The sequence below is a fragment of the Triticum urartu genome, chromosome 2 (genome assembly GCF_003073215.2).
Source record: "Triticum urartu cultivar G1812 chromosome 2, Tu2.1, whole genome shotgun sequence".
NCBI classification, from domain to species: Eukaryota; Viridiplantae; Streptophyta; class Magnoliopsida; order Poales; family Poaceae; genus Triticum; species Triticum urartu.
The window spans coordinates 749,156,876-749,169,463 of record NC_053023.1 but is presented as its reverse complement, the minus strand read 5'-3'; the positions used below and the strand labels follow the sequence as shown (position 1 = coordinate 749,169,463).

Here is a 12,588-nt window from a genome sequence, read left to right as displayed (position 1 = left end):
GTGGTTTGACTCCCACTCTCCTTGTTGACTAGTCGGTCAGATCTTTTCTCTTTTTATATAGGGGATACTTGGCGCCAGAATTTCGTGAAGGTGGTGTAATCGCACCCAGTGCTGACTTGTATAGTCTTGGTGTTATTGTCATAGAAATATTGACATGGGAGAAGGGGTATCAACTGACTAGGAATGTAAGAACAATATATGCCATTGTTAAAAGATAATATCTCAACTTCCTTTTTGGCTAAGAAGGACCAACTTTTAAAAAATGGGCACCCATTTACTTCTCATATTGTCACTATATTTTAGTTTCAGATGTATATAATCATATTATTTCTCGAAGCACACCCAGAAGTGGGAAGCATAGTTTGGCGGCAAAAGAATTAACACATCAAATTATTGTTTAAGAAGTTTTCTTCTCAGTTTGATGCATCATTTCTGAAAGTACAATTTACATTGTGATAGACCTGACTTGAATCTAGTGGGACACGCTCTACATTCCAGTGAATTTTTGTTCTTCGTTTGATGCTTGAAAGTTGCTGTATGGTATACATATTATTTCCTATATAGAAAGATGCTGCAGATCCATTCCATAGATCATAACCCACCATTGAAATTCTTTAGGTGCTTGAAAGCTGGAGGGATCACAACGAGACACAGAATCCGAACAAATACGAGTATGTACGAAATAGCTTTAGAGTGCAGAGACTTCAATCCAAAGAAGAGACCGACTACCGCACAAGATATAATTGACAGACTTCACAGAACGGAGAGTATCCAGGTATATTAAAAAAATTGACAGTTTGTAAATTTCATCCTTTAATACTAAGTGCTACATATACCACTCGCATCCTTGGTATACGACTTTGTTACTTGATGAACAAGGCTAGGAATCCCATGACATTGATTTGCTTTAGTCGCACATCCCTGCTTGGAAACTAGAACCTTACTAATGGCATCTCCAACACGGGCCCTAAAAACACCCACATACATGCGGTCCAACCCGGACATGTTGTGCTATCCACGTGGGCCTGTATCGATTCACTCGGTGGTCCAGACATATTTTTTCTTGCAAATCTGAGACAAAGTAAGGTGGCATTGCAGGTGTCCGGACCGCTACCACGCGTCCCGTCTGACTGCCCTGACCCACCAAAAACCATAACCCTTGCCCGCTTCCCGCCCGAAAAAGTCGGCGTGGCTCCAGAGCGTCAGTGCTGCATTAATGCACGGCCAGAGTAGACGCGACCTCTCATGGCCGACATTGAAGCGGCGCAACGGACGAGAGAGCGCTGCCTGTGCCGCTTCCCCGTGCTAGCGACTGCTCCGCGTACAAGCGACACTCCGTCGGTTCGTCACGTCTACACTAATGATATGCACTTGCCAAGGAATCTACCTCAGCGCCACCCGTCCGTCCGTCTGCTGCCCACCATTAACCTCAATGCCACAGCCCACAGCCATCCGCCCACTATATAAACTCCAGCCTTGGTCATAGCCGCAGTCATCCTCCTCCGATCACTTTCTCCTCTCCGCACCACGCCCGACATGGCCTCTTCGTGCTCCAAAGCACTCTGGGACACCCTCTCCTCAGAGTAGAAGGAGATGGACACCATTGCTGTCGGTTGGCAGGCCAACCAACAGATGGAGGGCGACGACGCCCGAATGGAGGACAAGGCGGCACCACCCTCCTCGCCGGTGCAAGCGGGCCTCACCATCGGCGAGTCCTGTGCGCACTACACGGACATGATACGGGAGGAGGAGGAGGAGGCCAGTTTCCGGTAGGCATAGGCCGACCAAGCCTACAACCTCCGCCTCCTCAAGGAGCACCGGCACACGGAGGAGTTGCTCGTCACCGGCCCATCCATCGTGTCGGACGTGGACGTGCCCAAGCAGGATGCGCTGCTCAAGGCCTATTGCTCCGCCCGCGAGATCCGCCATGACTGCTGGCGATACCACCAACATCAGGCAGAGTTAGAAACCGCCTACAGGGAGTTCGATGAGGTGGCGGATGAGGTGTCGGGCAAGAGCGATGATGGGGAGGACATCGCCAGCAGCGCCCCGGCCGCGACCGGCCCGCCGCCACAACGATGAAGTCGGGACGTCCGTGGGCACCGCCAACAGCGAGTAAGAGTAGTGCATGTTAGGTCACCGCTGCTCGGGTCCCAAGAAAGACACCGCTCTTCCCCACCTGTTGAAGCCAAGCTTAGTGGGCCGAACATCGTCGGCGGATTAGCTGCTTGGCGGCGACGTGGGGACGGAAAACTTGTTACGAATGCGAAGCTAGAGAGCGCCAAGGCATAATTAAAGAAAGCGAAGGCAATAGCCGGAGCTTCAGTTCTCGGGGCTCATGGCCGGGCATGGGGAACATGCACTGCCGATCATTTAAATTAGGTTTAGAGTATGGTTGGTCCAGTTTATATAAAAATGTAATGAATTACATCCGTTTTATATGAGAAATGTTCGAAATGTAATGAATTTCGTCCGATTTATATGAAATCCGTCGTGCTCGCACGAATTTCATCTGGTTAGTTCACAGTGGTTGAAACGTATGAAGGCAGCGTTGGATGGACGCCTCCTGCACCCTTGTCTGTTGACAGATGCCGAAGCAAGTTTGCGGGTCAGTGTTGGAGATGCCCTAATATCTGTTTAGTAATACTAGTAGATTTGGACTGTTGTCAATCGAACAACTTTAAAGTTTGACCATCAGTATATATTACTAGATCTTTTATGAGATATATTTTCATAATATTCAAAGCCGCCTCCCGCCCGACAGCCTGCTGGCGCCGTGTTGTTGCCGCCTCCGCGCAGCGCCGCTCTTCTCCTTCCTTTATCTCGCATGAACACACACCATGGAGAAACTCTATACACACACACACACACCAAGGAAGAGCACAAGAGCTTTGCGTAGAGGCCCTGCCCCTTGGTGTAGACATGATGGTTACATTAGCCCTCTCGGCTCGAACTTTTCTCATTCATCAGTACAACTTAAGTAGTACAATAGACTCACGCGCAGCCAAGGCAACAACCTGTCCGGTTCTCATGCCATGCACCACACGACTTGATCCACTAATCAACTGACCCATGCACTAACTACTAACTCCTAAGGTATACGGCCGCCCGCACGTACGCTAACAACCTGGACGCACCACACCAGCAACAGTCTGCGATTTGCAGCGCCCGCGCACGCCATGGTTTTGGGTACCGGACGGTAAATTCGGTTACCGTCCGGTAACCGCGTTTCCCGGTATCCCACGATAATTCTGTATCTCGAGCAAAAAGAATCAAACTTTTTGAATTTAAACTCCTAACGTCTAGTTAAATAAGGCGTATCTATACAAGAGACACATGCTAACTCGTGTCCGAGTGGTTAGTATCCTTTTCCCGCAACAGCGCGTCATGTGTTCGAGTTCTGCCGGCCGCACTTTTAATTTTTGAAGAAATGCACGCCACACTGTATACTGTAATTTTTACGAAAAATATGTGGGTGCGAGGGTCGAACTCGGGACCTGCATGTGCGTGAGTGGAGCAGACCTGCTTACCACTGCGCTAGTACCTGCGGACAGTGCATTTTGTGTTCCAAACTTATGTATTCTGGTCTTAAAAAAATTTGAATTCAAATTTGAATTTTAAATTTCGCTCGAATTTTTATCGGTATTTCGTGGTTACCGTGGTAACCGAGTTTACCGCCCCCCCTCGAGAAAAATGTTCCATTCGGAATCCAAAACCTTGGCGCACGCACAACCTGGGAGGCACCTCGCTTCCGCTGCGCCCGCTGATCCTATACCTCCGTTGACTTACGATCGCAGGCCTAGCCACAACCAGCTCGACTCGCTCTAGACACGAACACGGCAACGCACCGGCGCTCGGACTCGACCTACACTCATACACCATGACACACTCGTGATTTATTTCCTAACACGCCGCAGTGGTATAGCCTCTCTGGCGCCCACGGCAAGAGGGTCCGACATGGCCATAGCCTCGGCGAGATCATGCTCGCCGTCTGGCTCGGCAGCCAGGCCGACGAGGCCTTCCCGGAGGCGTACAACACGGAAGCTCCCTCGCTCTCGCTGTCATCAGAGGCGCTCACCAACATGCGCTCCCAAGTGTACTACTCCCCAAAGGTCATCTGTCTCAAGGTCGCCGTCATCGCGGCGCAGAACCTGATCGGTTGAGGAGATGGAGAAGTTAGAAGAAACTGAGCCTCTAACACCTGATTTATATGAAAAAAGAACCAACCTATGTGTTGAGTTGAATGATATTCTTGTGGATGAGGAACTATTTTGGCTTCAACATTCGAATGAACGTTGGTTGCTAAAGGGAGACCAAAACACGGCTTTTTATCATCGGGTTGCGAATGGTAAAAAGAGAAAAAACACCATACATTCCCTAACCGATGGGAAGGTGGTGATTGAGGGCACAAAAGATCTCCTAAATCATGCCAGCTCTTATTATAAAGAGTTATTTGGGCCGGCCAGAGGAAACATATTCCATCTATCCCCTGATACCTGGGATGAGGGGGAAAAGCTTGCTAGGGATGATAACACCCTACTCACGAGTGAGTTTACGGAAGAGGAAGTTAAAAGAGCTTTATTTAGTATGAAGAGTAATAGAGCCCCTGGACCGGATAACATCCCAACTGAGTTTTACAAACACTGCTGGGATTTTGTGAAGGGAGATCTAATGCGACTTTTCAAAGCTTTCCATGACAACACTTTAGACATTGCGCGCCTAAACTATGGCGTGATCACTTTGATTCCTAAGATGAATGGGGCCAAAAAAATCCAACAATACCGCCCCATATGCTTGCTTAGATGCCCCTATAAACTCATCACCAAGGTGCTAGATAACAGGGTCGCTGTTTATGCTGATAAGCTAATCAGTCGACATCAAAACGTTTTCATTAAGCATAGAAATATTATGGATGGGATCCTTACACTTCATGAGGTGTTGCATCATGCTCATGTCAAGAAAAAAGTTGGGGTGGTCTTAAAGTTAGACTTTGAAAAAGCCTACGACAAGATAAATTGGGACTTCCTCCTTGAGTGCCATAGGAATCGTGGATTTGGGCCAACCTGGTGTGGATGGATTGAAAAATCTTACATAACGGCACTGTGAGCATCAAACTAAACAATGAGGTGGGACCCTATTTCCAAAGCTATAAGGGAGTTTGTCAAGGTGACCCCCATTCTCCGTTTCTTTTCAATCTAGCTGTTGAAACCCTTTCGAAGATGATACGTAATGCTCAAAAAGAAAAGCTCCTGACTGGTCTTGCCCCTGACCTAATTGAAGGGGGAGTAGCTATACTCCAATATGCAGATGACACGGTCATTTGTTTTGAGCATGATAAGGATGCTGCTATAAACCTGAAACTTCTGTTATATGTATTCGAACTTATGTCGGGATTAAAGATCAATTTCCTTAAAAGTGAGGTGCTGTGTGTCGGGGGGGATGAGGACACACTAGCGTTTTATGCAAATCTGTTTAATTGTAAAATTGGACATTTTCCTATGAAATATCTGGGAGTGCCAGTTAGCTTCTCTACGTTGCGTGTCCTTGAGTGGGGTTTCATGGATGAAGGATTCCTTAAATGCTGTGAGGCCTGGATTGGTAATGCGGCTTCCTCTGGAGGAAGGCTGATTTTGCTTAACTCCTCGCTCACAAGCATTGTATATTACTAATATGGCTATGTTTCTTCTTCCGAAGACGGTGATAGTAAAACTTGACAAACACCGTAAACGATTCTTTTGGCAAGAAAATGAAGGGCGAAAACGGTACCATTTGGTTAGGTGGTCCAGAATTTGCAGATCGAAAAGTAAAGGGGGCCTGGGGGTAAAAGATTTGCATAAACAGAATGTTAGCCTCCTCACTAAGTGGTGGTGGAAATTGGAGAACCAACAAGGGTTGTGGCAGGAGGTTATATGGGCCAAGTACTTCAAAAAAGACACAGTTGCCTCTGTGAAAAGTAAGTTTGGTGATTCCCCTATATGGAAAGCCATTATGAAAGTTAAAGAGAATTACTTTGCAGGGAGGAAAGTGATCCTCAATTCAGGCAATCTGGCCAGACTATGGGTTGATCCTGTGGGAAATGAGCCCCCTTTACGTGATAAATTCCCTATGTTATACAATATATGCAATTATCAAGAAATCACAGTGTCAGACTTCAGAAAAGGGGTTGAGGGAGACTTTTTTAGAAGAAGACTTCACACGCCCCTTGTGGAGCAATGGAGAGAATTGGAGACGGTGGTGAACTCCTGGCCTCAGTCAGATGCGCCAGATGAGATTACCTGGGCTTTGGGGAAGAAGAAGAAATTCACAACCAAATCTGTCTATGAATATCTAGAAAAAAACGTGAGGGGGTGTGATTACAAATGGATATGGGCATCCAAGATACCCTTAAAAATCCAAATCTTCCTCTGGCAACTTTTTCAAGATGCCATTCTCACTAGAGATGTGATGAGCAGAAGAAATTGGGCGGGCAACCCCACATGCTCGTTCTGCGACGAAAGAGAGACCTCGCAACATCTTTTTTTCACATGTCCTGTGGCTAAAGTAATGTGGAGAACTGTTGGGTGTGTCCTGGGCACGGATCGATGCCCAAAAAATATGTGGCAATATTTTGCATGGTGCTATATGTTCATCCCTGATGGAGAAAAATTCTATACTTTTGGCCTGGCAGCTATGTGCTGGGACAAGACTGCCGTAACAAATTGACATTTGAATACAAACAGATGAGGTCTCCTTTTGAGGTTGTGTACTCAGCTTGCGGATATTTAAATTACTGGGCAGGACTGATGAATGGAGCTGATCGCGAGGCCATGGAGTGTGGAGCCAAAATGCTGAAGACCAGCGCGTCGACCCTGATGCGTATTTGTGCGGCGCCGGGGAATGCAGAACAAGATCGATCCTGACATGGAGGTCTTTTGCTACGTTCAGTCGTCCATGTGCATCGCTAGTATTTCCGATGTGTTTTTCTGCTTAAACTCAGGGAACTTTGCGGCTCCTGCGCGAGCTTATGTCTGAGCCTCCTGTGGCTGGTGTGATCGACTTTGGTTGCTTTTGGGTTGGTGATGTTGGTTCTGTCGGTGTCACTGGGTTTTCGCCCTATGGTAGGCTGCTCGATGACGAGTGTCTATTGTGGCTTTTCCAGTGATGCGCTGAGCTCGCATTTTCCTTTTCAGTTTCCTTCTAGTTGCAACAAACTTTGTATTTCTGTTATGAAAGTAATGGAAAGGGGTTATGCCCGGCTAAAAAAAAGAACCTGATCGGTCCGCCGCTCGCGCCCACAAACGCGAAGATCCAGATGTGCAGCCAAATCCGGCGGACGAAGCCTGGCCAGCCGCAGGGGTCGGCGAACCAGACGTGGAACGAGGAGTTGATGTTCGTCGCCAGCGAGCCGTTCGAAGACCCGCTGGTGGTGACGGTGGAGGAGAAAGTCGCCGGCAAGGACGAGCCCATTGGCCACGTCATCATCCCCGTGGCGTCGACGTACGTGCCAGGGACAACCTGGCCAATTCGCTGCCGTCGAAATGGTTCAGCCTGTCGCCCGGCTTGACGGTAGACGAGGTCGTACAGCTGGGAGGTTTTCGACCTCAGCAAAGTCATCACCATCGCTGTCTTCAACAACAACCACCTCTCCGGGCATGGCAACGGAACAACCAAGGACCAACAGATCGGCAAGGCGCGCGTCCGGCTCGCAATATTAGAGAGCGACCACGTGTACACGCACTACTACCCGCTCATGGCGCTGAGCCCGAGCGGACTGAAGAAGATGGGGGAGCTCCACCTCGCCGACCGGTTCACCTGCACGGCGTGGGCCAACATGCTGGCGCAGTATGGGTGGGCGCTGCGGCCCAAGATGCACTACACGAACCCTCTCTCCGTGCGGCAGCTGGACTACCTCCGGTACCAGACGATGGTGATTGTGGCCACACGGCTGGGCAGGGCTGATCCGCCGCTGCCTAGGGAGGTGGTGGAGTACATGCTCGACGTGGACTCGCACATGTTCAGCCTACGCCGGAGCAAGGCCAACTTCTACCGCATTACGTCGCTCTTCTCCGGCGTCGTCATCGTCGCCAAATGGTTCGACGACATCTGCAAGTGGAAGAACCCACTGTTGACGATGTTGATGCACGTGGTGTTGCTGAAGCTGGTGTGCTACCCGGAGCTGATCATGCCGGCCGTGTTCATATGCATGATCATTGTCGGGGCGTGCAACTACTACCGGCGGCCACGGGAGCCTCCACACATGGACACGATGTTGTCACGCTTGGAGCTCGCGTCTCCGAACGAGCACATAGATATGGTTATGTGGTGGTACCAGGATCTGGCGTACCCCGACGAGCTGGATAGAGTTTGACACGTTCCCGACATCCAAGCCAGATGACACGGTGAGGCTGAGATACGATCGCATCCGGAGCCTGTCTGGGATGGTGCAGACGGTGCTCGTCGACCTAGCTGCACAGGGGGAGCGCGCGCAGTCGCTGCTCCGGTGGCACGACCCCAGGTTGACGCCTGTCTTCATGGCGCTTTTGCTGGTGATGGCTGTCGTACTCTACTTGAAGCCGTTCCGGGTGGTGGCCATGGTGATGGTGCTATACTTCCTCCGACCGCCGTGGTTGCGGGGCAGGACCAACCTGCTCCTCAACTTATACAATCGTCTGCCACCCAAGTACGACGTGATGCTATAAGATTATTATTTTTCCATGTGATGATGTTGTAAGGTTGATGCATGCAGGAGTTGTCCTCTTTTATGTCTTCGTTTTGGTTGACTATATATGTTACCTTCTTAGAGCATCTTCCACACACGAGCTTAATAAGCCGAGCACAGGAAAAAACGCCTATTTGGCTCGTGAGGGACAAAAAACTGCGCTCGAACATAAGTTGTAAAATAGAGCGCGCGCAAAAAAGAAGCTGTAGCTTTAGCGCACACGGGCTGCGAGGCTGCAGATTTAAGGCGCCGGCTTGTGCGGGCGGGCTGCTGCATGTGGGGCCGTCGGGTTGGGTGCCGTGTTTTTGTGCGTTTGGTAAACCTACCGCGCGCAAAAACACTATTTCGGCGCTGGGAAACTACCGTGCGTCTATTGGAAATGCTCTTATCTTTATCTGTTTTATATCTACTTAGATATGACTTTTCTCGATTCCATAGAACATTAGTCACTTCGTTCTAAGTCTTATCTTTATTGGAACTAATTCTGTAAACATACAAAAAGTGAAAATCACTGTCAGAGTTGTGCCATGAAGAATAGAAAAAGTCAAGTGGTCTTATTTATTGTCTCTAATGCAGGACTTCGATTGTAATTCACTAGGCGCTATAGTGCTTATATCCGATGAAATAGGCAGGACAAGTGCCGATTCATTAGAAGATACCGAACTTTTGTTGATCTCAGAATTATCGTAAAATTCATTCTTTTTGGCCAATCAGTTTTGCATGACAACATTCTGCTTCTCCTGTCAAAAGAAAATGAAATTTAATTATTTCACTTTGTTCATTTGCCAAAATGTTCCAGAAGAATTGGTTAGACAAATGTTCAAGTGCTTCTTCTTATTGTGTAACAGCCACCAAAAAAATTCTATCATTCTCTTGAAATGTTGTATTACATGAACAGAAATGTTCACCTAATTTGTGATAAATAATTTTCATCAAAATAATAAATAGTAGTCAGGCGCTCTGCTCGGGTACAGCAATTCTGCGTATTTGCTTTGCTGTAGGTGCTGCATTTTTTTTTCTGTAAAAGCTCTGCTCGCTGCTTTGCTGAAGGTGTGTGGTCGTTCATCTCAAAAAGCAAAAAAAAAAAAGGTGCGTGGTCGTAGCTGCTGCTGATGGAGATTGTCACCCAATAGACGGTGTGTAGGCGAGTTTAAATTTTGTTTTTTGACGCACGGCGTGTAGGCGAGCTGAACTTCTAGATTACGGCAAGCGATATATAGACACGCGCCCCTTCGCACTAATGGCGAGCCCAATTAACGACTCCAAGCTAATTTTGTACGATGATCTTTGCCATTTTCCCCCTCTGTTTTGTAACGATGGGTTGGTTTTCTTTCGGTTTACATTTTTCCTTCGTTTGCTTTTCTTCATTTCGCCTTTTCTTTTCTGGTTCATTTTTTCATCCGGTTCTTACTGGGGTTCATATAGTTTTCAATGATTTTCCTTTTTTTGACCTTGTTTTTCTATTTAAAAATTGTCGAACATTTTATTATTATCCATGAATATGTTCTAAAAAATAATTTATTTAGAAATAATTTAATAAAATTATGAACATATTAAGCTTGAGATTATTTGTTATACTTCATGATAATTTTTTAAATGCATGGATATTTTTCACAAAAATCATGAACATTTGTTTGTAAAATCCATTATTTTTTTGTCGAGTCGCAAACAAATAGATGACCTGAATTTTGTCGAATCCCCAACAGTACAACGAGCGGGATGCCTTAAATGGAAAAGACAATGAATATCCACTGTGGCCTGCAGTAGACCAGTCAAGGGTATCCGTGCAGTGGGAATGCATATCCGCCGATGCCAACCATAGACTGGTTTTACCTTAGTACCTTAGTCTGTATAGTTTTCAGATGAAAATTATCCAAAATGTAGTGAATGTTGTCCGTTTTATATGAAATCAGCTGTGTTTGTATGAATTTGGTCCATTTAGTTCAAACAGTGGCTGACATGTATGTGAACGTTGGATGACAGTCTCCGGTATCAGTATCTGTGGACTGGTTCCCCTATCTATGGAAGCAAATATGCGGATCAAGTGTTGGAGATGCCCTAAGCTCCTCCATCACTGCATCCAGCGCGAGATCTGAAGCTAGGTTGTAGTGTCAAAAACGTTCTTATATTATGAACGGAAGAAGTACATGTTAATGGTGTTGCACGGTTGCTCGATGGGGCAGCCATTAGTTTAGTTTAGTTCCCTTTGACAGAGAGAACACCACGCCACCACCGTGAGATCTCAAGCCGAGTACTATTGTTTATAGATTGCTCCATAGTGTCCGTCTACAGATTTTTGTTTTCTTTGCGGGGACCCGTACGTCTACGGATTGGTCTGTCCGTGGATAAGAATACAGTAGCCGACCATCCAATCGCGTCTCCTGAACGTCCGTTCAGGTCAGGCTAATTCAAAATTCAAATGCATAGCATGTAATAACATTGCGTCCGATCACAACCAAAAAGACGACGATGTTCATAGTTATTCACATGCCCGATGACAAAAGTATCTCAGTACCGCCATTGATCGGATCGGTGCTAGTGGCCGACACACATCGCGCAACAACTCGTCCTCCCGCATGTCGTAGTTGTGTCCTCTACCCCTCGTCTTTGGATCAGAATTTGTCTGGATCAAAGTGGTCATCGTCTTCCTGCTCCTGCTCGCCAGTGTACGTGCACGACGATTGGTGGTCGACCGCGGGATGCAGGTGGTGGTGGTTCCTCCCTTCTCCTGGGTCTAGCAAGGTGCTGAGCGAAATCGGTTGCTAATGACGGCGAAGCTCATGGGCGCCGCTCTCTTTCTAAAAACATCGTCGTGGTTCTCCTTGGCGTGTATGTGTTTCAGGTGAAAATCATTGTCCGTTGTGGGCTAGATAGTGGTGACAGTTTGGGCCATTCTCCCTCTTAGAGGCGTTGTCGTGGAGCTTAGGTGTTTCCGGGCATTGCCTTGCGTTGTACTCAGTTCTTCATATGCTCTTTTTCAATAGCGTAGTCGCACGCATTCTGCGTGATCCAGTTATCCTGGGATCAACATTCTATGAGGACTACCCTAACACCTTGTATCTTTCGGCTGTGTACTATGTTTCGTTGTTGCTTTATTTATACAGTGGGTTGATAGTTAACCTGGTCATACTCTGAGGCGGGTCAGGTTCGGGCCAGTCATGGCAAAGACCTAACCAAAAATCCCAAGCGGCTGAACCGGCCCGGCCTGAAGAACACAAGCAGTGGCACTTTTAATTGAAATGATTATATTCAAGATATTATATTAATTTATTAGACCTATATTTTGAATAAAAAATAAATGGCCATTTCTAGGCTTTCGGGTCAGGGTTGGGGCGTAAAAGTTGAGCATGAACCCGGCCCAAAGCACATAAGCAGTGGCATTGTTAATTGAAATAATCATACTTGGGATATTATGTTAATTTATCACACCTATATTTTGAATAAAAAGTAAATGGTCATTTCTAGCTTTTTGGGCTTTCGGGCCGGGCTTTGGGTGTAAAAGTTGAGCCCGAGCCCGGCTTGAATGCCGAGCATTCGCTCTCGGGCTTCTGGGCCAGGTAGTCCGTGCATAGGCCAACTTGAAAGCTTGTCACAAGAGACGAAGACATCACGATTGCTATAATGTTGATGCACAAAACATTTTTTTTTCCTTTTTCTTATGCAAGTCTTTCAATGATGATTTTAGCAGACACTTCATTATAATTATTTTCATGAAATGGATCGGAGTGCTGCCAATTCATTAGAAGAAGGCGTACTTGCGCCGATCCAATAATTAAAAATCCAGAAATTATAGACGAGAAACATTATTTCTCGTTCCAAGATTTTGAAGTAAATTACTTTACTTTGTTCATTCGCTAAAGTCTTGCATCAATTTAGAAGAATCATTTCAC

At 46.9% G+C, this 12,588-nt stretch overlaps 1 pseudogene; it reads left to right on the top strand.

The window, feature by feature from the left end:
* Nucleotides 1-2,539: 2,539 nt before the first annotated feature.
* On the top strand, nt 2,540-8,678 carry LOC125538546 (annotated as a pseudogene).
* Nucleotides 8,679-12,588: the final 3,910 nt, after the last annotated feature.